The sequence below is a fragment of the Strix uralensis genome, chromosome 17 (genome assembly GCF_047716275.1).
Source record: "Strix uralensis isolate ZFMK-TIS-50842 chromosome 17, bStrUra1, whole genome shotgun sequence".
NCBI lineage: Eukaryota > Metazoa > Chordata > Aves > Strigiformes > Strigidae > Strix > Strix uralensis.
The window spans coordinates 6,906,363-6,927,976 of NC_133988.1; the positions used below are offsets into that span (position 1 = coordinate 6,906,363).

At 47.7% G+C, this 21,614-nt stretch overlaps 1 protein-coding gene and 1 long non-coding RNA gene across 3 annotated transcripts in view; one reads left to right on the forward strand and one right to left on the reverse strand.

Moving 5' to 3' along the window:
- Positions 1 to 21,614, forward strand: part of GGT1 (gamma-glutamyltransferase 1) — a 46,948-nt gene that overhangs the window by 4,252 nt on the left and 21,082 nt on the right. Inside the window, exon 1 of one of the 2 annotated variants that reach the window (XM_074887363.1) lies at positions 15,598 to 15,699. The exons of the other annotated variant lie outside the window; for it this stretch is intronic. The gene's annotated coding sequence lies outside the window, so the exon portion shown is untranslated. Of the gene's footprint in view, positions 1 to 15,597; positions 15,700 to 21,614 lie in introns of those variants that run through there. 2 annotated transcript variants of the gene reach the window in all.
- LOC141951313 (uncharacterized) lies at positions 9,564 to 12,932 on the reverse strand. The gene is made up of 2 exons (XR_012631322.1): positions 12,702 to 12,932; positions 9,564 to 10,161 (listed from the first exon to the last, which is right to left on the reverse strand). It is a non-coding gene; the product is annotated as an uncharacterized LOC141951313 (long non-coding RNA).

The following is a 21,614-nucleotide window of genomic DNA, read 5'->3' on the forward strand; positions in this document are numbered from 1 at the left end:
TTTGTATGGCTGAATTGTCTCACACCTTATCTCCAAGAGTCAGGAGAAGGAAACATAATCTGCAGTTTACACTTAGGCGGGGATGAGACGTGTGCATTGTTCCGAGGTGGTGGGAGAACCAGGGCAAGCAAGCGGCTCAGAGGATAGCACTGTTACCAGGATACCTTCTCCCCTGTGTGTGACTTGAAAATATCCCACCATGGATCAAATCCTCTTAACAAACAAACAGTTGAGGGAGCAGTTCAGCTGTCTCTCGTCTGTATGCTTTAAAACTGGAAACACTACAATAGCATGAATAATGGGAACTAATAAGAAACACACCAATGCTCCACTTGGTTTTACTGAAGGAGAATGGCTGGCTGGCAGCTCTTTGTAGACTAAGAGATAATCCTGCCCTATCTGTGTGTGCACTTTCAAAGGGCACATGACAGCAAGTGGGTGTATTTCTGTAGCTAAAATAGTCAACAAGGTTTGGTGCATATAGGGGGAGGAGACAGGAGTTTGCTTGGGAAGAGTAGACTCTGTTAGAGACTGCATCCTCTGGTCCTATGCAGCCCTACGAGAGACTGAGCCAGTAGGTGAGGATGCAAGACCTGGGCAATACCAATCTACAGGAGTGTCCCCACCTTCCCTTTCCTCTTTGCTGCAGTGGCAAGGGCACCTGAAAACTCCACAGGGAGATAGATCAGTTCATGAGCTTGTTGGGCAGGACAGAGAGGGGACTGCAGGGCCTCTCACAGCAACCACAGGCTGTGGTTTTGAGGCTTGGAAAGAGAATTCCTCCACCCCATCCCAGTGGATATATTAGCACCCCTCAGAAGGATATTAACTTGCTTCTAACTTGAACACAGGTGTATGCGGTGCTGCCAACTGCATCTAGTTGGGTGCAGCATGGCTGAGTTAGAGTTGTACCAAAAATCTCTCCTAAAATGAGAAATGGGAAAAATAGAAAGCAGAGATCCTCTCGCTATTCACTCAAATTCTCTGCTGTAAGCACATCTCCTTATTGTCATCCCAGTGTCCAGTAATGGGAACATTCCCAGCTCCTGGCCTTTAGGGCAAGTAAGGAGAGCTCAGGTCAGTGCCGGGAACAGAAGAGCGGCTGTACTGGATCAGACCGCAGGTCTCTTTCCCTTGGGATCCTGATTAGCAGTGGTTAATAGAGGATGCCTAGCGAGGAGCAAAAGAACAGGGGGACATAGGTTGGTGTGCCCTCCTTACCATCAGCCATCTGTAGTTCAGGAATTTCCTGGGGTGGGGATCTCTGCATTTAATAGTCCTTTACAGGTTTTTTCTAAACCTTTTTTGAGCCTGAGCAAATTTTGGTCATCCACAGCATCTTATGGCAGTGAGTTCCACTGTTCAATGTGTGTTGTTTGAAGAAATAATTACTTTGTTCTGAATCTGTCACTTACTGTTTTCGTTTGATGCTTTGTAGCTTAAATATTGGAAGAGGCAGCAGGCAGTCATTCCCTATTCATTTTCTCTAAGCCACTCTCGAATGATAAACCTCTGCTGTGTCTCCTCTCAGGTTTTCAGGTTTCTGTTTCCCAGGCTGAAGAGTCTTGGTCTCGTACAGAAGCCATTTCAGACCTTAGATCATCCTTAAGTAGCTCCCTGCCCCTCCTCTAGTCATGCTGTAGCCTCTAGCGAACTGGTGCAACAGCCATGGGCATGCAGATGTGCCCTGGAGCTACCTGATAGCACAGTAAGGTTTGTGGTTTTGCTGTTTGTCTCCTAGCACTCACTTGGCTTTTTGGATTGGTTTTGAGCCTTGGGCTGATGCTTTCATTGAGCACTCCTGGCTTGCTCTTGCCATTGCACAGCATACTTAGTCCCGCACAACTTTTACCCATCATTAGACTGGGGAGGGGATAGTAATTGCTCACCCCTTATGAATTCACACTGGCAACTGTGGTCAGAGATTGCCAAGGCCTCTTTTTTTTGTATTGTCTCATCCCTATAGGGTCTGTGGCATATGCAGCACTAGGCTGGGAGATCGGGCTCGTGTGCTGTGACTGGGAAGGTTGTGGCTTCCTCCCCAGACACAACTGGAGGGTTGCCTCGAGTTTGCACTGTATAACATGCCTCTGCCCTGTCTGGGCAGCGCTCAGCACCACAGCACTCCCTGCAGAGACTGCAGAGCTGGATCGCTGCAACCAGAGCTCGTGCCTCTGCCCTTTTCCTTGAAATACCCCGTGGTGCTCACGGTGTGACTGCAATTCCAATTGCCCCTGGATGGGAGGACCCAGGCGCACACGCGCAGACGTGCACTCACACACCCGCGCGCTCACTGAGGCTGTGCTGATTTGTATGCTGGTCAAGCTGGATTCGAATGACAATCCTAATTATGTTTGTCTTGTATATGATGAAGGTTACATTTTTGACTGTTGTTGCTGGGCTGGAAATGTAATTGATTAATTTAGCGCTTAAGAAGGGAAAGAGGATTAAGGCGGTGGTGAGGCTGTGCTGCCAGACGCTGCATTGACTGCCTCACACTTTCACAGCTTCAGCTTTTGTTTGCCTGCAAACCAGCTTGTCTGAGCTCCCAAGTTGTTATTTCACATGGCTCTGAGCTTGTTGGCAGATCCCGCAAAGCCAAGCCTCCTGCAGGGAAGGGAGCTGTAGCCCTGGAGAGATACATGCAAAGAGCTAGTCCAGGCTCCAGATTTAATTCCGTTATATCTGGGAGGCAAATGCACTTGCTGTTTGGTCATGATCTGTTCAAGGGGAAATGTATGGGAGGAGCTTTGTAGCCCAAACACCTGTAAACTCTTGACTGAACAAAGCAGCAGAGACCTGGAGAAGGTTCACCTGTCCATGACAGTGCAGTTTCAGGGAATAAATCCCTTTAATGGTTGTGCAGAGTACATGGAGGTGGGGAGATAAAAGATGAACGCAGCACCAGTTGGGCTGTGGTCTTAGGGAGTCCTGCAGCATCAGTAGCAACTGCATGCAGACAGGCACTGCAGAGACTCTGCACTTGATGGAGAAATGGTAGCAATAGCCCAGGTAATATTAATTAGGTCTTAAGCCTTTTGATTCTTGCAGCTGAGGCTCTATTTGCAGCTGGTGAGGCCCTTGGTGGTGTTGTGGGTCTGAGGCATGCATCTGTACAGTGATGGGTTTTAAAAATGGCAGAGTTCTGCTAAATAATTATGGACACTGGTCTGGTCATTATTGGGCAAATTAATCAAGTTCTAGCAGGGCCCATAAAAACAGATTTGTTGGCCTGTATATTGCCTGCATAGAGAATCTTAACAACTTGTGATCTGTGGTCACAGTTAAATTGGACAACATTGCTGCAAGCACAGGGAAGGTCACCAGTCCGCTCCAGTGACGCATGACATTAACTTGACTTCTTAGCACAGGAGAATTCTGAGCTTCCACTACTTTCATGATGAATTAATTAGGTATCTGAGGTACATGGAGGATTCCTGTTACCTCCATTCTGGGAGCATGCTGCACCCATTTCATTTAGATTAATTTTATCTTGGTTAAATTAAGCCGGACTGTGAGGCTGGATGCTGTGAGGTTTGGACACAGAGTCTTGCGCTGAACTGCTGCAGCAGCTGTAGTGCCTGGCAGAAAGGCAGAGCAAGCAGCTCTGAACGCACCACCAGAGACATCCGTCACAGCTCTGGAAGCACTGGGGCTAGCCAGGCTCTGCACAAAGGCCTTACCCTTCCTGCCCTGTCCTGTCCCACTCAGGAAGTGTGTCACACACCTCCAGTGCGGGGTATCTCTTCCAGCCCTGTGTGGGCTTTCAGAGGGAGGTGGTGGGAAGCCCTGACGCTTCTCCCATTCTGCCCCAGGCTTCCATTTCCCCACTCTCTCCCTCCACCTTCTCCACTTCTTCATTGCTGCCTGGTCCTGCCTGCTTTCCCCTGGCAGACCCACAAGAGTCCCTACAGAAAGGGAAGGGAGAGGCACTGGGACCCACAGGAGGCCTTTCAAGGCAACAGCACAAGGTCCCCTTTGTAACACCTTGTGCTTTTGATCAGTCTGTAAAGGGTGGCAGTAAAGTAAGGAAAAGCAGAGCAAATGCAGTTAATGAAGCAAACGCTGGGAAGTGGCACCTCCAGGGGCAGCCTGTGGTCCCAGGGGGCTGCTTTGCTGTTCAGCCACCTGCCTTTGGGGCACAGCAGTGGCGGCTTCCCTGCTGATGTTTTCACAAGGCTGATGGGAGGTGTAGGGGAAGGGCCTGGGACCTCTCCGGGCATTACCATACATTAGATCATTTGAGAAGCTGATCTAAGACAGGAGGAACAGTGGGGGAAAGCCCTGCAAGGATTTAAAATTCGCCTTGCCCTGGGGCTCTCACAATTCCAGCCTTTAAGAGGCAGAAACATCTGCTCTTGTACTATGTCCCTCTGGGATCTTTTTTTTTTTTTTTTTTTTGTGTCTCACTAAAGTATTTCTAAAGAGCTTTTAGAAAACCTGGCTTAGAAGGGACCTCCACAGTTTAAGGGTATGGGCTGGAGTTACAGTTTCATAAAAGAATTAAACCAACTTAAGCCTGTACAGGAGAGGCTGAAGGCAGCGCCTAGTGCTGCTAAGCTTCTTTTGGAGTTTGAAACCACTAAGTGCACAGATTATATTGTCTCTAAGCATCTTAGCAGCAGTGCTAAACTGCTGAGAGCAACCACAGACCTCCAGGGGAGTGTGTGGACCAGGTGCTGGAGGCCAGACAGCCAGACTGTGGAGGTCTGATCTGAGCAGGCACAGTGCATGAAAATGCTGGTGGCTGGTTTGAGTGGTGTCTGCATGGGCAGCTCAGTGCTCTCACCATCGCTGGCTCTGCCAGAGTGAAGCAAGTCCAGCCACCAGGATGACACATAAGGTGTCTTCCTGCTGAGGAGGATGACACCACTGACTAAGACTTTCATGTTCTCCAAAGACCTCAGCACTTTTTAAAAAACTTTTGAAGACTTGTTTACAGTTCATCGCAGGCCTGGAAAAGTGACCAGCTGTTTTTATTTCTTTCCAGCTTGACTAGTTTTTTTCCATCTATATTCAAAGATAAAAAGACATCTCTCGGCTAAAAAAACACAAGTACTTAAAGAGCAGTGGAAGACTACAAGAAGCAGGGCTCGAAGTGGGAATTGGAGCATAAAAGCCTTCTCTGAAGCATTTCCTTCTCTGCCCAGGAACCTTTCAGAGCCAGGCTGTCACATGCCAGTGACCCAGCATTTAGACTTAAATAGGTGATGAGGTCTCTAAATCTGTCGGTGAAAAGCCTGATGTTGAAGGGGCATCTCTGGCCCCTCCATACTGCTCAGCCAGCCTCTGGACAGTGGATTGGAGCTGCCTTCAGGAGATAGCGTTGAGCCTCCCACCAGCTTGTGCCCTGGTCAGTGGTGGCACCGCTCCAGCCTTTGAAAGATAAGAGCCACTGAGCCAAACTGACCTACTGCCCTGTTTATACCATTGATGAATTTGGATCTTACACTGCTGGCATCTGATTTATGTTTTGTCTCCCACCTAACACACCCTGAGGGATTCAACCTGTGGGGTTTGAACTTAGGTGATCCCTAGACCCACTTCAGTCTGCAGGGCAGTGCCATGAGCAGACAGACAGGAAAGGGTAGTGCTGCCCACCTTGATCTTTTCCAGGAGGCTGCAGCGTAGCCTGTCCAGTGCTGCTCCCTTCAGCAAACAGGCTTTTCCTAGGAGTCTTGCGTGTGTCATTAATACCTGGCACCACTGAGCTGCTCAGCACAAAAGCTCTTTTAGGCTTTGCCAGGTTCAGGTTTGGTTTGGATAACACCCATGTGTGCCACTTCTGCCTCGTGCACAAAGCTTGCTGCTCGCCTCAGTGCCATCCTGCACACGCTGTTCCTCGTGCAGCGCTACAGATGGAGCCTTTCCAGACAGGCTGTCAGAGCCTATGATCTTCACCAGATGCATTAACTGTGTTAACCTTTAAAGTAAAGTGAATTTCTAATGTCAGAACAGCAGGGGCCAACGTACAGCCTTCCACCTTCCCCTACTTTTTTTCTCACCATAAATAATGCTTCGGCCTTTTCCGTGCTTACCACAGCAGTTTTGCATGGCTTAGTCCATGTTTGCCTCATCGCGTCAGTCCACACAATTCACTTGTAAGGAATTTCATCCACACCTTAAAGAAATTGAGGAAGATGAGGTTGGGAAGGCTCCGGGGCACAGGTCCTGCCTCAGGGCTTGCAAGCAGCAGTGCTAAAAAGAAAGCAAGCCAGAGGGAAAAGTGAGCTGCTTTAGAGGAGCTTACCTTGTGAAAGATGCTTGTAAGAGCAGTGACCAAGTGCCTCCTTCCTTTGCACCATCATCCCACAGGGCAAAGGAAAGGTGCTGGGGTGCTATTTCCCAGACCTACCCTGAGCCCAGCGGGACAGCTGAGGGGGTACCCAGCCCTCGGCGTCTCTCCCCACACTCCCTGTGGTGTCAGGTAGTATTTGTTATCCTGCAGGCTGATGGCCAAGGTGCAGCCTCACAGTGAAACAGGGCAAATCACAGGGAGGATTTCCCCCCTCTTTTTAATGCAGTTTGAGCCAAATACAGGGCTGCCCTGTGAACTAGGTGTTTGCGTGCCTGAGGCAGTGAGCCTGTGCTTGGTGAGGAATCGTGTCCAGGAGTCAGGGGCACGATTGCAGGCCAGGGCCCTTGCAGGGCCATCCCGCTTCGGTGCGGTACAGGCGACCCTTTGGCTCGACAGGGCAAGACGGGATGATGAGGGGATGCTTCAGGGCAGTGGCAAGGGGTGCACCCCATGGAGGGGATACCCCGTGGGATGCTGCTGCTGCTGGCAGCGCATCCCCCATGGCAGCCACCTCCTTCGGACAACTGGCAGACCCCCTTGTCCCAAGCGCCGCAGATTGCAGGCTGGCTACCTTTGAATTTCCTCCCATCTGTGCCATCTAGTGCCCAGTACAAGAACTGGGACTGACCCAGCCTCTCACCCACAGGGGAACAGCCCGGCTGCTCTGGAGAAGAGGCTCTCCTCTCCCTGGGCCAGGCGCCAAGCCCTGGGCCAGGCAGGGATGTGCTGGGAGGACCCCTGAGATGCCGCACCGCCTGCATGGAAAATCCCACTTAGCTCCAGGTAGGATCGCAGCGCGCAGGTGTGTCTGTGGGGCGGATGGAGCAGGGAGAGGGACTCTGTTCAGAGGCTGGAGGTGAGATGAGGCTGCGTGATATTACTCTGCCAGAGGCTCCAGGTAGGGTCAGGAAGGCTTGAAGCTCTCGGGAATCCTGCCTTTGCTTTTCAGGCATTGCGTTGCCGTGGCATGTTCTGACGCTGCACACGTGTTTTAAGGGACAAAAATACCGACCTCTGTCAGAACTGGAATTCTCCTATTTGGATAGATTTCAGTGCTGTTCCAAGGGGAGCTACAGTTAGCTTTACTTAAGTGAATGCACTAAACTGTAAAACACTTTAGTTTTTAATATAAGCATGTGTTGTTGGGCATAATCTTTGTGTTACGCCGTTTCTTAGGTAAGTTCCTTGTGCTAAGTTACTATTTTTCAAAAAGCTTCTATAGCTGTAGCTTGATTTGCCAGCTTTGATTAACTCTGCCTCTGTCCTATTTATCCTTTTCAAAGGAATACTTTTCCTCTTTACAGACCCAGTTTCATTTATAAGCTCTAAATAAGAGGGGATGAATTGGGAGCTAACAAATTCCTGCTTCCTTCTTGCTGCATTTTTTTTACAAATCTGTGTAAGATATTTAATGGTGGTGAAAAGAGCTGCTAACTCAAACCCATCAGTATATAACTATCCTTCATATTAGTTTATCACAGCCAGGCTTGACATATTTCTCTATATTGAGTTTCTTCTGCTCTTATTTGCCCTGTTTCACAGATGTTTTCAAGTTTTCCACAAGCTCTTTGAAATTTTCCTGATATCCTTTGCTAGCTCCATATGTTACCTTCTGCATTTCATTACTGGGCCACAAGTAAATATATTGAACATGCTGCCTCTAGCATCCATAGGGCACCCCACTCAGCTTTTTTCACATGAAGTTTTGATCATTCGTTCTTTGCTTGCAACTTGTATTGGATTAAAAATCATTATCTGATATCTGCTTTCCAGAACTTCTTATTAGTAGCTTCAGAGAGTTAGTAGTAAAATCGTTCTAGGAGCAGATGAACATATTCTTGTTCTCAGGATCACATCCAGGAGTCTCTGAGCTCTGCTCCACTTTGCTTGTGAACTGTATCTGCTGGTTTGCTCCCCATGAAGTTCTGCAGATTTGCCTCTCCAGGTTATGTTACACAGGCATGTTATGCTATTTCTGAAATGTAAATTTTCTAGTCATTTACTTTTTTCTTGGTACTTAAGTAAGCCTGGTGCTTAGGAAGTCTCAGTAGCCTTTTCAAATGTGAAGAGGTAGAATTGCCCCTTAGCATCTGATAGGTAAATGGCTGTAGTGATAGCTCAGTGGTTTTGGAGCTGGCAGGCTCAGAGCTCTCCTGCGGTTGCTATTGATCTTGGCATGTTATTGCTTTTGAAGGGACTGATCTTTGAAACTGGGGCTCCAGGAAGTCATTTAAGGATGTGTTTGCATCCTGCTGAGCACTGAAACTGTGAGGATTTCAGCGGGAAGGAAACTCATCTTGAAACAGATGTAGTGTTTATCTGCTTTCCCTAATTAGTGCTTCATTTTCCTGGAGGTGGTATTCTCCAAGGCATCCCCTCAGCAGCGGGAGGCCAGTGCTGGTGTCAAGCCCCCACTTGCCTGAAGCTTAACTGGTCCCAGCTGTGCTCTGGAGAGCTTTAGTTCTGAGGTGCCTGAGCTCAGGGCAGGTGTTTCACTGTGCTGCCCACCCGGCTGTTTGCACACCTGCAGTTGCTCTTCTCCTGAGACCGAGCAGTGGAGAGGCAGGGTTGGTTCTCCAGCAAGCTCCTGGATTCTCACAGGTCTGTAAACTCATTTACTGCTGTTCTTTAGGACTCATAGTCTCTAGGGCTTCACACCTTCCCTTATGTAATTCAATCCCAAGTCTGTTGGTGTGCCACAGTCTACGCAGGCTTTAAAGTGTTTGTGTGAGATGGGTGCCAGCAAGAATCTTTTCTGTGGTTTGTCCCTGGAGCCCCCTAATTATCAGGGAAGCCCAAAATCTCTGTTTTACACACAAGGAAATGGAGGCTCAGAGAGGCAATGTGATATATTGCACTCATTTAGCAGCAGAAACAGGAGTAAACTCCCTTTCACTCCCCAAGCCTTAGCACTGTAACCCCAAGGCTACACATTTCCCTTTGCCCAGCTGCTGCCCATGCAGCAGAGCCAGTGCGGGTGCCCAGCTATAACCTGGGGAGGTTTAGTGCAGGGGACTCGTTCCCCTGTGCTGAGGAGGTGTTTGGCCTTACATGCATCGTCTTCCATTGTGGCACGGCCGTGGCTGTGCCTGGGTATCATGGGGGGTCGAGGCCTGGGCAGGGCTGAGCTCATTGCGGTGGCTGAGCCTGGCTCTGGCCAGCCTGTCTGGTTAGAGCAGTGCAGGGAAGGGGTTGTGTGACAGCTGGGCTCCCAGCTCCCCAAACGTGCGTCCCAGCTTTAATTACAGTGACACTACTGCCTGGGTGTAATTAGCAGTTGAGAAACTCTGAGTGTGATTTTAATAAGCTGAGAGTAATGCAATTTGTCTTTTCTAGAAGAGATGCTTTGCAAACAAAAACTGTAATTAAAAAGCACACAAATAGGGCAAACAGCAACTGTGCAGTGGGTGCGTTACTGCTGTACATGCAGCGTGTCTGGCACATGCTCTGACCTTGCACAGGGGTCCCCCTTTGGGGCAGTCTTCATGATGGGGTTCCTGGGGGACCAACGTGTAAAAACTGCAGGATTTGGCTCAATTGTGAGTTTTACAAAAGGCTCTTCCCAGTCTTCACAGCTCCCCTTTGATATAATGTTGTTCCTCGATAAGGAGAAGTCTCCTGGGTGTTGTCCTCCCCATTGCTTTTCATTCCTGTCACCATTGTGTTTCTGTGCTCTCCCTCATGAGCCCAAATTAGCTCGAGGCTGGTGGGATCTCTGTGGCGGAGACCAGCGAGGCAGCCGGGGTGGTGTCAGGGGAGGCAGGAAGCCCTTTCAAGAGCAGCCAGCACTTCTGGTAGCCTCAGATCTGAACAGCCGAAACGAGCCCTGGACTCGGTGTCTCTTCCCTGCTCCTTCCTGCTCTCTTAAAAAAAAAAAAAAAAAAAAAAAAAGAAGCCTCTCATATAGTCTTCTGTCTCTGCACAGGCCTGCCCTGCCCTGCTGGAGTTCAAAGTTGATTTCTGGCCATGGGAGCTCTCATGGGGGAGCAGCCCCATGGAGTCCCCAAGGTGTCTTTCCCCCAAATCCCCATTACACACCAGGGCTGACCTCACCAGCAAATCATCCCTCTTCCCCAGTGCTGCAAGGCAACTGTGCAGGGGACAAGGTGGGAAATGGAGGCACAACAGCTATCAGAAAATGGTTCTATCATCTCCCCAGACATCAGAGGGCTGGAGCCAGGGATGTGCACCTGACATAGGGGAGAGGAAGGAGAGTGGGAATATTACCCCAGCCTGTGGGAAGCCCCTTTGCCTCCATCTGCGGGGGAAGGTGAGGGACTTTCCCTGGGGAGGCCACTTGCCCCCCCTGCAAGTGGCCATTTGTGCCTGATGGCAGTGGCTACTGCAGCTCTTGTAATTTAGGGGGTGCCTATGTTAGTAGTACCCCTCCTCTCGACCTGTGGGAGACACCCTGATCTTTGAGAGTGCAGAGCCAGAGAAATGCCTGTGATTTCCCATCCGTTGCCGTTTCTCCCTGCCTGGGAGCAGTGGTCAGGGGTCCCAGGTTGATAAGGGGGGGTTAAAAGCAGCTTGCTCACTCATATCCCTTTGTGCTGGGCTGTGCAGGTGTGACTGGCCTGCTGCCTGCTCTGCCAGCTAATTGCAGCCCTGGCACATTGGGAAAACAAACAAAGCCCTCCCCAGAGATCAGGTTGAAACGTGGTAAAGGGATCTGTGATTCCCACTGGTGGTGGAAATGGCAGCAGGTGTGGGCTCAGCAGGCTGGAAAACATCCAGCATCTGCCCCATCCCAACACAGAGAGACTGTGGAACAAACGCAGAGCAGCCCATCCGTGTGGGATAGAGGGGGAGAGCTGATGGGGCCAAGCTCATGGGCAGGCTTGATCACTGTGCAGTGCTGCGTGTCCAGCCTCTGCAGCATGCACGCTCCTCACAAAGCCGTGGCAAGTGGGTCTTCCCAGGAGCCGTGCTGGTGCAGCCTCTGCCTCTCTGCCTCCAGCCCAGCTCGCCCATTCACAATTTTCAAGGTAGGTTGCAAGTACTTTGAGGCAGAGGCTTGTGATTGTGATACCTCAAAAGCAATGGCCATCTCTGGTACCCTTTGCAGCACCAAAATAAACAAGCCTAAAGAAGGCTGGGCAGGGGGGCAGATAAACCAGAGTGGGACGCTTTTCTCCCAATTAGAGCTCTGGGACCTGTCCTTGAGTCTTGTTCTCCTGACAGCAGGCTGCCTCTCAGAACAGGAGACCTGCTGGTGTTTGAGCACTTATCCCTTTCACAGGCCTAGGTTAAGCTCTGCCCAGAGGAGGAGATGCTGCGAGCATCAAACCTGCCAGGTTCCCACATTCAGATGCAGAGGCCGTTCAAGACAGGCTCCTGTCTCTGGGGTCTTCTTTTGTATGAACATTGTGACCACCATCCTGGGAAAGCACAGAATCATCCAGTGATTTCAGTGTATACCCTTGGGCTGGTTGAAGATGAATATACTTGACTGCTTTGCTGAAGCATGGGCTGTGACAGGAGCCTGCCCCATTGCACGGCAGCACCCATCCCACATATGGGCTATGGCTCAAGGATGTTTTCACCAAGATTAAATCTGTACATGCATTTCCCTCTTAAGGTCAAAACTGTTGGGTTGCAAATGGCCAAACAGAGATGACCTGTATTACCCAAGTCTTAACTGGACTAACTGGGAGCCTGAAGGACTAGGGGGGAGTACTCAGAGTTGCAGGATGACATCTTTAGAAAGGAAAATCCATTTATTTCCCAAGGCTGTCATTCTGGGGAGCAAAGAGAGTGCGAGGGGCTGAGAGCCACTGGAATAAAACAGACCTAAGTCCAGATTCTCACTTACAGCATGGCTGTCTGGCACAGTATGTGACCTTCCCGAGTAGTGCTATATGAATTATCTGTACGGCTGCTGTGCACCCTCCTCATCTGCCCACAGCAGGGAAAAGGGTCCTGGTGTAAATCAGAGCTCTGCAGCCCATGAAACTTTTGTTTCTGGGTGTTCATCCCAGAGATGGGTTTGCCCTCTGAAGACTGGTGGAGGTGTAAGCAGAAAGTACATAGCCCCTGCACGCTCAGTGCAAATTAGCATTTTATCTAAAGCCTTCTCAGGGACTCCCGTGCAGCACCTGAGCAGCCATCAGCAGCTCTTTGCTCCTGCAGCACCCTTGGAGATGGGTTGTTTTCCCACCGCCATGTCAGCTGAGTGGCCCTGCAGTGTGCAGTGGTGGAGGCAGGCACCAACAGGCCTGGGGGTGCAGGTTGATAGGTGAGGATGGCAGATCTGGGGATGGCTGCACTGCTTCTTGCCTCTGCTGCTTTACCCCATCCCTCTCTAGAGGGTTACAACCCTGACCCCGCTGTGCGGCAGGAGCTAAGTAGTCCGGTTGAAAACTTGCCATACTAAGGTAATTCAGGACTGATTCTGGCTTACCAGGATGTGCTGGATTTTATGCTGAGAGGTTTCATTTGTTGCTCCAAGAGCAGTAGAGCTGATCCTGCAGCAGAAACTGCTGAGAAAGGGACAAGAAGTTGTGAGGCTTCCTGAGAAGCGTGGCTCTCCTGAGGCGAAGTTTGAGTGGGCTGCACACACCGTTCTCCGTGGGGCTGAGCTTTGGGTCAGTGTTCATTCATGTCCAGGAATAACTTCTGAGCCTCACGTTTGAGTCCCACTGATTCTTAGGCTGAATGGAAAAAAGATTTGTGGAGGTCTGTATAGTGGACCTTGGCTCTTCCTGGGAAAAGTCCTTGTTCCTCTGGTTTTAGGGCCCTCTTGCTTTGGTTAGACTTTAACAGCAATTAGTCACCCAACAACTTTCTGTAATAATCCACAAGTTTTCCATTAAGTGGCAAACACTTTGAACTTCTCCCCAGCCCTTCTGCAGCAATCTAATCGGCTGTCATTTTTCACAAGGAGATGGAGTTACCTTCATGTTTTATTCATTTCCTGTTTACAAGGGGGAGAAACCAAAGCCATAAGAAACAGCAAAAACAACAGCCCACATCGCTCCAGGCCCTGTGCGGTTAGATCATTGTCAGCCTCTGCACTTGTCGCTTCCAGCTGCGTCTGGATTTACTGTATATATCGGACACAAGACAGGGAAGAGCAGTGATGTCTAGCAACATGCTTAAAGGAATCTGGGGGGAAGATTCTTTATTGCAGCCTGGGCGCTGACCTGCTCTGAAGCCCTGGGCAAGATTGTCTCTGTTGCCCTGTCTCTAAAGTGAGGACATGAATGCTTTTCTCATGATGGCCTGTAAGGCTCCCTGGCCCTGGCAGGAGCTTAAAAATGCTGTTAAGCAGTAAAAATTTTTGTGGTGATGATGATAAGAATTTGACAATCTGGACAAGTTGTGGAGTTTGGGGATCTTCCTGTAGGTGTGGCAAGTACTGAAGGCTGTTATGTGGCAGGCAGCTCTACACAGTCTCCCCTGTGTCTCTCCTTCTCTTACCATGAGTATTAGTGGAGAAATAGGGGAAGGGACCTATTACGACTCTGTTCTTCCTCTTTGTGCTTACAATTTGGTTAGAGCTCACTCTGTCCCCCACCTAGCACATTTAGGCTGTCTCCAAACTATCCTGTAAAGGACATGTAGCACCTTGAGCAAATAGGGAGCTTTCCTTGGGATGGACAGGGTCTGCTGCAGTTGTGGTCATACTGAAAAATGCCTGCCAGGGGGGCAGATTTCTTCTTTGGATAAGGATATCAGAACAATTCAATCTTAATTATTTCTGTTTTGATCCCAACGGCTCCAAAGCCAGGCCCCCTCCAAAGCAACCGAACAAGAGGCAGTAGTTTACTGAGATCATGTTTATGTAATTTGCAGGGGAGTGCAAATATAGTGAGCAAATCTTACATATGTAAGAGAAAGCTAGTTTGTCCTAGATCTGACAAAAACCTCTTATGCAGCCTTCCTAGCAGTTAGAAGGCGATCTGACTCAGATACGTATCTGCTTTTGAGTCCCCTGACACTATCGAAGCAGGCCCATTCCTTAGGGTAAATGAGATTCAGACCATGATTTGGTGTACAGGAACACTCCTTACAGTGTTTTAAATAGCTCCCTTACTTAGGCTGGCACAGTGTTATGTGAAGAGGATAGGGGAGATCTCTGGCTGAAAAATAAAATCTGGGAAGGGGGAAAAGTAAGATCGTTCTCCAGTCTGGTTCACTGTGCATTGCACAAGCAGTTCTGCTTGCAAGAGTCATTCCTACATCTCCCTTCCACGCCCAAACCTAAGAACTAGCCATGGAGGTTCCTGTTGGTGCGGGATTTTGATGCTATGAGCTGGTGGCATTTTATTTGGCTGCTGCTGCATGATACTGCAGATCTTGGTGCTGTGGCTGGTAGGTGACAGTAACTCTATGAATTCCACTTTGTGAAAGCCTGGGCTGGCTCCTGCCTTTTCTAGTTGCCTCAGCTGGGAAGACACGCACATCTTCTGTTAGACTTGGCATCTCCTTTATACAGCTATTCTAGAGAGACTCGACCAATAATTTATAAGCTCTGAATCAGTCAAACCTTGTTCTAATGCATGACATGGCTTTTCATGGTCAAACAAACCCTTCAGAGAAAGATCAACAAAACTGTACTGAAGGAAGTTGAAAATGAATTATTTTCCCTTTGGAGAGCAATGGTACATCCTTGAGAGATTTCCTCTCCATTCACAGGCTACAAGACTTCCTCTGGTGGAGAAGGGCAGGATGTGCCTATCAAGAGCTTCCCAGGTCAGTGTCCAGGACACCACCTTTTATGGGATGCACGTTCCTTCTCCTCCACATTGCTGCCAGCCCCTGTGGCCACGGAGCTGGGCAGTGCTCCAGTATCAGCTAACTTCGAAGAGTGCAGGAATGGGATTTTCCCTAACAGGGTGGGTATGGGGGCAACAGTGCTCTAATGCTGAGGGTGTCCTTGCTGTCAGGGCTTGGGCCACGGGCAAAACCAGCAACTGGCAGAGTATTGTTTGATGCATGAAGAAAAGGAAAGAAACAACTTTGCCAGTACAGATTCACTCCTGGGACTACACAACATCAAAGTATTGTCTCCATTCAGGTCTGATCTTTCCTTGTTCTCCACCCTCTATGCTGTTCCCTTTACCGTGAGAAAGTATGAGATGGAAAGCATCTGACCACTCTGTTCTTAGCTTGCCCTCTGAGCCAGCAATTCTTCAGGGATGGGGAGGGGGAAGGGTGGCATGCCTTTACTGCTCAAAGATACGACTTCGACTTCGTTACATCACCCTCCCCTTCTGACCACTCCCATGTATAAAGCCTTGCTGCCACTCAGATCTGTGTGACTGATCTTGCTTCTGAAATCCCTGCTTCTGGGAGCCCTTGGGGAACAAGGGGCAAGAGAGCAAGGCAGAAGCGCCTTCTTTTGGTGTCATAGCTGAAGGTGAACTGTACCCAGAGAGAACAGAGCTTTTAAAGTAGTGAGTAAACAGCATGATTTTATCTTATCATCTCCATATTTTGGTTGGATTGGGGTGTGAAATAGAGGAGTTGTTTCTTTCCTTTTATCACGTACTTTTCCAGCTCATTAATCATACTTTATTAAAGTTTGTTTCACAAGCCTTCAGGCTCAGGTTTGAAAAGAAAGTGTTTCTCTTTTATAGGGATTGCCAGGTCTTGATCTACTGTGTTGACTTTGAACTCTCTCAGTTAATGAAGGCCAGGTCACAGGCAGCAGGGTCTCTGTCCTGGCAATCTGAATAGCCACTGACTCACCCCTTAGGGGAGCTGCTTAACACTGTGGCTTGATAGGGTCAGCAGTACGTGAACTCATGGCTTCAAAAGGAATTGGGTTTTCTGACAGAGACTGAGATCAGAGAAAGGAACTGGGACTCTAGTGACCTGGGATCTCAATCAGGTCATCGGGTAAGATATTTCACTCTGCGTGGCCCATCCAACCCTTTGAAGGTATCCTATCTACCACCCAACTTGATGTTGGTCTTCACTCCTTACTGGGTTGAAAAGGTCTATGGAAAGGTTGGTACGTAGGGTCGTAAGACTGAGTCACAATCTGACCCTGGTTTTGCATGTAGTATGAGTGACATGGCAGGCTGATAAGAGAAGTGCTGCTTTAGCAGTCTGACAGAGGAAAGACTCTCAAAACTACCAGAGAGGTCAGAGTTATACAAACACTGGAAGGCAGATTTCATGGGGTCCTAGAGATGAGAAATTCTTACGTAAGTCAATGTCCTGCTGGCAAGTAGTCCTCTTCAGAGAAAGCTAGGTCTAAGGAGTGGGCTGAAATCCACAGACCTTGCATAGGTCCTCTTTCTACATCATTCTGTGCTTCTGAGTGGTAACCTGGAAATTGCAGACCCTGTTGGGAAGGGAGGTCAAACACTGGCAGGTTTCTTACCTGGCAGCAAGGGGGAAGGCCAGGAGGCAGGTGCAGAGCCAGAAAAGCTGCAGGGACAGTGGGATGATGCAGGGGGTGTCTTCCAGAAGCAAAGTGAAAGGGCAATGCTGTGGGAGAGAACAGAGCTCACGATGCAGAGCAGGGAGAGCACTCAGCAAATCGCATGTCAGGGGATTAATCATGTATGGGGAAACTGGCCTGTGAAGCAGAAAAAAAAGTCCTGAAATAAACCAAGCAGGCCACATTTAATTCTTTGTAAAGAAATTTCTGTTCCAAGGAACTATTAAGGGCAACTGTATTTGTGTGAGAAGGAACCAATTCAGCCCAGGAAAATGAATATTTAGACACATAAAGGACCAGAACAGCATCCAGGAGACTCTGTACTCATTACCCAAACGAAAACAATGGCCCTCTCCTATGCGTGCTTGGAAAACAAAGGCCTGCTCCTGCTCTTGGCTGTTTCTTATGCTACAGTATCTCCATCTCCTGCTGATTACTAAAGCTAAATCCAACAGCTCTGGTTACCTCTCTAGTGGAAGAGGTACAACATCCCCCACTGAAAATCCACTCAGTCCCCATATAGCTGTTTGTTTGTGCTGAAGCCCTTCTAACATGTCAAAGGTGGGCTCTCCGGGACCAGGGCTCTTCTCTCTAATCCAGCACAAGGTCCGAGTCCTGGGCTGTGTTTCCTGATCCAGCTGTCCACAACAAGCAGGAGTCAGTCCATGGCTACTCCAGGAGAGGTAAAGTTATTCAAACCAGCTCCATGGCAATTAAGACACTCATCTATCTCTAGAGCCTTGGTTTAGCAAAAGCAGGTGAATTTAAGCAGGTAGCTACAAATTTTTTTCTGTTGGAAACTGAGGTCCAAGTTCTGCTGAAATCTGTGGAAATGTGTTCAGTGAATGCAATCTAAAGTTCATTTATTACTTTGGAATCTAGGTTTTTCATTTGGTATGGTGGTTTTTTTCCCCCTGTCCAGATGTTCTACAGCCTATAAAATAAATAGTTACCTGCTATGGCAATAACATTAAATAAACCCTTCTGCAGAGCACCAAGAAAGTCCAAACTTCATCTGGGAGCTTCAGTATGCATGTGAAGGATAGGTCCAACTGCAGCAGTCAGGCTAAACTAAAGAAAGCCTCTAGCCTTGAGAGTGGGCATCATTTGGTTTTTTTCCCCTTTAGTTTTTCCCCCTTTCCTACTCTTTAGTCTTTTTTCTCCTCCTATCTGCCTCCTCTGTTTTTCCCTTCTACCAGTTTAGGTTTTCTTCTTTCACCCACATTATTCCCTCTTCTTTCCCCACCTCTTCCTTCAGTATCCCTCTTCCCTCTTTTATTCCAGGATGATGAGGTTGAGGGGAAGCTGTGTGGGACTGTGGTGCTGAGGCAATTGCTGGCTGCTGCGGGGAAAGGCGGGTCTGTTCGCTGCAAGAACACAGTCCCTTTGGTGGCCTGGCAGAAAGGCTTTGCAAAGATGACAGGGCTTCATAAAGCTGATGAATAAATGGTACAGATTGGTGTCAGTTTTGGAAACTGTGGAGCTTGACATAAAATTTATGAGTAAATACCGAGTCTAGGTAGCAGAAAGATAATAAATTGAGGAAAAGGGATAAAAGAAAACAGGCCTTGAACAGAGGACAGTCACCCTTTTCTGGAAGGGAGGAGTGGAAGGCTTGCATTTATTGTCAGATAGGAGTTGAAATGAGATAAGGTTTAATGAATTGGTCCTTGTTACTGTCATTATGCTCACTTGGGCATACTGAGTTATTATAGAAAGTAATTTGAATAGAAAATAGGAAATAAGGCTTAACATCCTTTGTTATCAAAATCAAGAAAGTGCTCTTACAAACCAGAATACCACTAGTAAGCCATTATTTCTTTCATGCATACATCCTCTTTATCTGGCAGAACAAGATAATACAAGATGTAGGAATACCTGTTCGACAAAAGAGCTTATTTCTATGAAATAGCTCAGGAAATAGCTTTTTGCGCTGACCCTTCTTATAAGCTAAGCTATATAATCTGCGTATCAGTGTACCTGTCTTAATCCATTTGAGTATCTTATACCACTGTCTAATCATCATATTCTTTTGGATTTATCTCTCTTCTATATCTGGAATATCATTAGGATTATAATTGCTTTACAACAATCAGAATCCATTGGGATGATAACAATTTTATTAATATGCCAGTGGCCTGAATCCTTGATGTCAGAAAAATACAACCTCAAAAGGCCTTATCGAAACTTTCCCTCTTTGAACACATCCCAGTGGTCTTTGTCAAAGATAAATCACTGTTCCTTCTGCACAGCAATCAAGCAATGCCTCCAACCACCAAGGAGCCTCATCAGCTGTCACACCACAACACCGTCCCAGTAACGCTACTTCAGCTATGTGCTGGTTTTGGCTGGGATAGAGTTAATTTTCTTCATAGTAGCTAGTATGGGGCTATGGTTTGGATTTGTGCTGGATAATACAAGGGTGCTTTAGCTGTTGCTGAGCAGAGCTTACACAAAGTCAAGGCCTTTTCTGCTCCTCACCCCACCAGCAAGGAGGCTGGGGGTGCACAAGAAGTTGGGAGGTGACACGGCTGGGACAGCTGACGCCAGCTGACCCAAGGGATATTCCATACTGTAGTACGTCATGCTCAGCATATAAAGCTGGGAGAAGAAGAAGGAAGGGGAGGGGGACATTTGGAGTGATGGCATTTTGTCTTCCCAAGTAACTGTTATGTGTGATGGAGCCCTGCTTTCCTGGAGATGGCTGAACACCTGCCCACCAATTGGAAATGGTGAATGAATTCCTTGTTTTGTTTTGCTTGCCTGCATGGCTTTTACTTTACTTACTAAACTGTCTTTATCTCAACCCACAAGTTTTCTTGCTTTTACACTCTGGATTCTCTCCCCCATCCCACTGTGGGGGAGTGAGCGAGCAGCTTAGTTGACATCTGGGGTTCAACCATGACAAGTTACCTGTGTGGGTAGAAGAATATAACCAGACCTGGGCTGGCAAAAAATGGTTAATAAACCTCCCCATTTACCAGTTATCTTTCATTTCACTTACCTTTGCCCCAGGGAGGCGTGTGCACCTCTGTGGATGATTATGGGAAACCAGACTTCATAAAATGAGAGCATGTGGGTTTAGTGGGTTTCTCCTCTTCGAGCAGGTGTGTTACAGTGGAAGCAACTCTCACTGGAGGGGAAGGAGGTGCTTTGGCCGTGGACAAACATCTGCTTATTTAGTTTCAGCTCTGAAAGTCAGCTGTTGTGTCCCTGCTCTTAGTCAATCTGACCTGTTGCACTCTGGGCAACTTTTCCAGTTCCTAAAGTACCTTTTCTCTTAAGCGTCTCACCTAGTAACTTGTTTCCCAGGGCTTTTTCAGCAGTGATCTTTTTTGTATCAGTGGTTTTTATGTGGTGTTTAGCTTAAATTGGAACTGCCTGCTACCTGTGCAGCTGGTACTTAACTTTCACTGGTTGCCCTAAATGCGGAAGAGTGGAACAAGGGGTCAGAAAAGAAACTCTTATTTAGTGGCAAGAAGCCTCACATGCTTGTTAACATCTTTATGTTACTGGGCACTCGATACTATTTGATGCTTACATTCAGGTAGTATTGGATTGCAACATTGCTCTATTAGAGGGGAAAGACTTCCTCATAGAAAAAATAACTAACCTGCAAAATGAGGACATCTTGTAACAGCTTCTATTTTAATAATGCGTTAGTTAAAACATCAGGAAATGGAGACCTTGAATTTCATGTTCTGACATGAAAAGGAGGGGTCTGAACAATAGATGTAGTTGTGTAATCTGCATTATGTGAGTCGTTGCTAGTGTTGCTTCGTGAAATACCTATGGAAAAAATCAATATGAGGTGGAGGAAGAAGCAAAAAGAAAAGCTATCCGGAAGTGCTTTCAGGTTGCTTGATGCTTTTCAGTATCTGCAAGTTCTATTGCAAGAGCTGTGAAGGCGTTGGTTCACACGCTGATGGATGCACTCCTTTCGAAGATGGAACAAATGGAGATTTCACTCTGTTGCTCATGTTTCAATGTGATAGTGCAAGCTCATTTCTGGAGAACGTTAAAAATGACCATGCCATGAACCTCACAAACGGAAAGAGGTGGCAAGCCCTGCAAGAAGTACTTCTTTCTTTTTTCTTTGGTAATGGGTTGAGATGTTGAGATTAACAAGGCAGCAACCTGCGTTCAACATGGTATTACTGTTTGAGGTGTGGCTTTGCTGCTTGAAACAGGCAAGGCTGAGTTATAACAGGACTATTAATGACTAGACAGAGATACTTGACAATTCCCAAAGACTATGTACAACTGAAATGAGGTAGTTGTGCATAGTACAACCTGTACATAGCAACCTATCAGAACCAGAAACATTAACTTCAGGTTTCATAACTTTCTATGACCCCATCCTAACTCTACTTGTGCATAAGTGAAAGAGTAACTTGCTGAGGAGCACCCAACTTGTTCCAGCTCTGTGCTGGTAAGAACATGCCACAGATGAGACTGCATTGTCCTTGTAGAAGGACGTAGGAATTTGCTTAATTTTGGTGGCTTACTGTTGTAAAACTTGCCTTTCAGCAGTGGGGGCAAAGAGTAACAGTTGGATAATTATGATTTAGAACAGGGGTTTCTTACAGCTGGCAGCCTTTCTGTGTCACCTTGCACCCTCTGAGACAAATGTGGTGACAGGGAGACACTCTTCTGATCTAGACTTACTTCAAAGACATAGTTTTATAGTTCTAAAGTTGCTATTAAGCATAAAACATGGTACCATCACACCTATGGGCTTAGTAAGAAAAGGGTTCAGTTTAGTAGACTGCATCTTAAATTCCCCTATGAAATATTCATCATTTAATATTAAAGGTGTGACAGAATGAAAATGCAGTTCAGTTTGTTTGGGGCAGAAAGCAGATACCTTTCCACAGTGTCTGGTTTTTCAGAGGATAGTTGGTTTGGAATAGCTCCTGT